Raw genomic sequence first — 5,219 nt, 5'->3', positions numbered from 1 at the left:
GACATTACGTCTCCCTGCCACTTCCGCTGTACCGCTGGGAACGCCTGAGTTCAGTCTCGGCTCCTCAGCGAAGACCACTGCATGAAAATTGGGATTTCCGACCCCGTAAACGGCCGTAAATCTCCCTAATTTTCGGCAGTTAACGACAATTTACAGCCTGTGAACGTCGCGTTCGTCTGTGCCGAATATTGTCGGAAACGAACCATGACGTATGCAGAGCGCTCGCGCCGGAGGTGTGAATGGCTCTAATTACCATATGAATAGCAGCTCCCGCCAGAGAAAGGCTTGAATTTCCTCACTCACTATTGGTTGAACCCACGTGGTTTAAACAAGAAAAATCACTCGTGATTGGTTGGCAGATCTGTTACTTTTGGTCACCCTCGCTCATTATAAATTCAAAAAATTATAATATTCATAGAAATAATAATATATAAATTATTTTTTTATATTCATAAATTCAAAAAATTATAATATTTATATAAATAATTTTTTTATATTCATAATATGCTATTCTGTGGTATATTCATGTCATTGTTAACCTATGGACTACACTATTATTACCATCAAGGACATGAATTTATAAAGGAAAGGAAAATTTGCCAGGGACATGCTGTTTATTCAAAGAAAGACCTTTATTAGCACAAACAATATACACCTATGTACAAAGCATAGATCATCTGCACACACAACAAATTGGAAGCTCAGTGTCTGTTTTCATCTTCGGAGCTGTAGGTGACTAGCGGCATTCTCTCTGAATTCGATCCACTTTGAAAACGTCTGTGGTGCGTTGCCCTGTATTTAGGAGTCGCCTCTAATCTCGACTGCAGCGTAGCACAGAGCTCTGTGAGCTCCTGGCTGGTGGTTGAACTTCATCGGACATCAGATCTATGGTGGCGCACTTCCAAATGCCCACGTCATCCTCACCTAGCACACCGTCTCGCTTCTAGCAGCTGTAAAAACAACCAATACAGACAATCAGTACTGTGATGCACTGTGTATGGACACAAAACATCTATTAATGCACATGAAAAATAGTCACATTGACAAAAAAATCTTACCCTCTTTCTTCTCGCTCGACTCCGAGCTGAACTCTTCACAGCTTCGGCCTGCAATGCCAGATCTGGTTGATTGTACCTGAAGCTCCTGCGTACTGTCTCGTAGTACGTCTTACAGGCAGCTGGAAAACAATTTAATGAGAGTGATATGAATAAAAACAACGCAAGTCACAGTAAAATGAAACAAGGAGAAAATAGTAAAAGTTACTTACAATGTCGTCATGATCAGCGTCATGAAAATCTGGACTTGCAGACATAGCTCTGAGTAAATGTGAGGTTACGCCCTCGTTATGAGGCGAGGTTACTCTATGGAAACAAAATGTATGATTAAGATCGTAAACTATAACGGATCTATTTTCTTATACAAGAGAATGAAAGCATATTCTTTGAATCTTACCTTTAAAATGTTTGTAAGTTTTTATGAAAGTAAAAAAATTAAAATGTAAGATTCTTTTTTTTTTTTTTTTACCTTGATCCAGTTCGTAGCGCCCACAATTTGTGTAAAAAAATGTACAATTATTGAAATCAGACAAAAAGGTAAGAATTACCACACTCTGCTCTTCTAAGCAAGACTGTCTGAAACATGTCATTAAGCCAATAAAATAAACTGTTACCAAACTTGATTCTCAAGCAGTAAGTAAAGACCAATTTATAGTTATGCGTCGACCTCCCACTGTAGCTACAGAGTACCGTATTTTCCGGACTATAAGTCGCACTTTTTTTCATAGTTTGGCTGGTCCTGCGACTTATAGTCAGGTGCGACTTATATATCAAAATTAATTCAGACTGAGATGAACCAAGAGAAAACATTACCGTCTACAGCCGCGAGGGGGCGCTCTAGTTGGCGGAGTTGTTCAGAAGCGACACGGATGATGAAGAAAATGATGAGGAATGAGATCGCGGGAGCTTGGTGAACTTGTTTACTGGTAACTTGCTTGTTGGACTCGCTGGCTAATGTTAATTTAGCTTATTCAGCCTCCCAGATATTTGTTCTTTATGCTATTGTGTAGCTGAATAACGTGTGCAGTGCGTGTGCGGTGCGTGTTGCGGTGCATATGCTGTGCAGGAGCAGCACGCCTAAAGTGCTTTCACATAAGCTGCGTTTGCAGTGCGTAACTGACCCGCGGCTGTAACCCCAAACACATTGTATTTCAAATCCAGAAGTTATCAGCAAATTTTATTTAAAAAAAAGAAAAAGTTTTTTGTCAGCATTGCGATTCTCTTTATACGTATAGGCTACTCTTTAATAGACGTATTCACGTTTAAACACAATTTAAACAAACTATTATTCAATGCATTACTTCTATATAATTATATATTAAGTTGCTCAAGCAAGTGGTAAAATATTTAACCATGCACTTATATTAAAATCGCATACATTTTAAATTAAAACTTAAAATTGACAAAAACAGCAGACTCATACCCTTTCTTTTGCATAATTTAAATCTTTATACAATAAATCTTGCATGTCACAAATAACTTGTTTTTCCACCTCCACGAATGAGACGAGTGTTGTTCATTATGTCGCCTTGTTGAAGTAAATTGTAGTTTTCCTTGATTTACCAACGCTTGAAGTAAAAAGATGACTGTGAAAAATAGTAGGCTAGTATTTAATTAAATGCATTTATGATGAAATTACTACATTTTCATGTCAATCTGGTCAATCTGTATTCATTTTGACCACAAACCGTGTGCTGTCACTTTAATTCAGCGCGTGCAGCACAGCAAAAATAGACTCGGTGCGGAAACGATCGCTGCACTGCTGTATACGCACCGCACCTGGAACGGATCGACGGACTGCAACCGCGTGCATTGTGAAAGCTCTGACCTGTTAACAAGGGTACGGAAAAATATACGCACTACAAACGGAGTATGTGTGAAACGGGCGTTAATGTGTTACGTTAACATACTGGACACCTATTCAGCCTGTTGTTCTGTGTGCTACTGTGTAGTTGAATAACTTGCCTTTCCTGATTAAATGTCTGTTCTTGGTCTTGGATTTTGTGAAATAAATTTCTAAATAAATGCGACTTATAGTCCAGTGCGACTTATATATGTTTTTTTTCACTTCATGAGGCATTTTTTGACTGATGCGACTTATACTCCGGAGCGACTTATAGTCCGAAAAATACGGTAGACTGTGTACATAGCGTACCCTTTAGCACACCCTGACGTGCACCTCTCCCAAAATGTAACAATGCGTCAATTTTACGTGGACGGAAGCGCTGTGAGGTCTAGAACGCCTCCCTCGGGTTTCACAGGCTTCTTTCTGCATGTGTAATTGTGCGTCAACAGGGACAACAATGCAGAAGTATAAATGAAACAGTGTAGCCTATAGCGTAGAGGCTCGGGCTTCGGTCTGACGCAAAAGTATAAATCAGCCTTAAAGGATTAGTTCACCTCAAAATGAACATTTCCTGATAATTTACTCACACTGAGTGACAAGATATCCATGTCTGTCTTTCCTCAGTGGAAAAGAAATTAAGTTTAAGGAAAACATTTCCATATTTTTAATGGCAACCAAAGATCTCAATGTTCCAAGACGGTTCAAATGTCCGTCTCAATGCAGCTTCAGAGTATCTACACAATCCCAGTCGAGAAATCAGGTTCTTATCTAGCAAAACCATCTGTCATTTTCTAAAATTATATATACACATTTATGTATTTTTTAAACAATTGTTTGTCTTGTGCTAGTCTGCTGGCATTACAGACATTTGAACCTTCTTTGAACATTGGGATTGTTGGTTGCCATTAAAGTCCAATCTCTGTAGAAAAATACTGAAATGTTATTCCTCAAAACTAAATTTATTTTCCACTGAAAAAAGAAATAAAGGTTGGGGCAACAGATAAAGTAAATACTCACTGGAAATTTGCTTGCGCTGAAATCTGGCTGCACATTTCTCCGGGTCAGAGAAGGCTTCCACAAGACATTCAAAGTTTGACTTACTGGCTGACTGTGTTTCAGACTCTAAGTACGGTCATGTTGCCTATACTAAATTAATAATGAAATACTGGAGTCATTACTACGCTTAATTAAGAGTGAGAAGAACCTACTCATCTTGAATGGACAAAAAAAGCTAATGTTTTAAGGCCAATTTATACTTCTGCGTCGGGTGCGCGTAGAAGGTACGGCGTAGCATACGCATTGACGTGTACCATACGTCGTACCCTTCGCCGTACCCTGACGCGCACCTCCTCAAAAATGTAACTACGCGTCGCGGCGACGCGGACCGCAAGATCTGTGATTGGTCGGCTGGATAGCATCGCGTTTCCTCCTACACTCTGCACCGCCCGCCCGCCATTTTTAAATTCCGAAGATCAGTGAAGAGCCATGGAAATAGACCAAGTAACCGAGAGATTGCTTGAAGAAGTGCGGAAATACAGCCATCTGTATGACTCCTTCAGTCGCCATTGCTCGTAGAAACCTAAACTCAAAATAGCCGCGAGGAATGTAAACACAGTGGAACTGGAACATTAAAACCCACCCGCGCCAACTAGCGTTTCGGCGGTGTAACTGCACATCAACACAGACATTCGCAGAAGTATAAATGCTCACGACGGCGTCACCTACGTGCGTAGCCTACGACGTACACTACGGCGTACCTTCGACGCAGAAGTATAAATTGGCCTTTAGTTTCATCTTTCCATAGAACATTTGAAAAGTAACTGACACTGGAACTTCAAACGGGCAGAGGGACGACCAGACTCTGACCATAGAACACTGCCCGTTTGAAGGTCCAGTAGTGTCAGTTACTTTTCAAATGTTCTATGGAAAGATGAAACTAAAACATTAGCTTTTTTTGTCCATTCAAGATGAGTAGGTTCTCACTCTTAATTAAGCGGCTTAAATAACTCTGACCAGCACTGTATATATTTAAAATAGATTATTCACAAGCAGTAAAAAACTACTTGTCTTGAATGGAGTGTGACTTTGTGCAGAGGGAAAAGTACTTACCAGGAGTGGACATTTCACTGCCAGGACGCTCCACTTGGCTAGACATGGCACAATCTTTATTAGATAAAACACATGAATAAGCCTGTGACTTATGTTGTACACAACACAATATTATGTTTAAGTTGTCATCAGTACTCACCAGTATTGTGCAACATGCTGGTGTCCTCAATGGGCTGCAGCTTTCTTCGTACATTATTGAAGGGGGTAAC

General features: G+C 40.0%; 1 long non-coding RNA gene across 1 annotated transcript; it reads right to left on the bottom strand.

The window, feature by feature from the left end:
- Positions 1–654: 654 nt before the first annotated feature.
- On the bottom strand, positions 655–1,569 carry LOC309482670. Its single transcript, XR_014200353.1, has 4 exons — positions 1,453–1,569; positions 1,268–1,361; positions 1,059–1,177; positions 655–950 (listed from the first exon to the last, which is right to left on the bottom strand). It is a non-coding gene; the product is annotated as an uncharacterized lncRNA (long non-coding RNA).
- Between the last annotated feature and the right edge of the window lie 3,650 nt (positions 1,570–5,219).

This window comes from Leuciscus leuciscus (assembly GCF_965113295.1).
Source record: "Leuciscus leuciscus genome assembly, chromosome: 19".
NCBI classification, from domain to species: Eukaryota; Metazoa; Chordata; class Actinopteri; order Cypriniformes; family Leuciscidae; genus Leuciscus; species Leuciscus leuciscus.
This window is presented reverse-complemented; position numbering and strand designations above follow the sequence as displayed.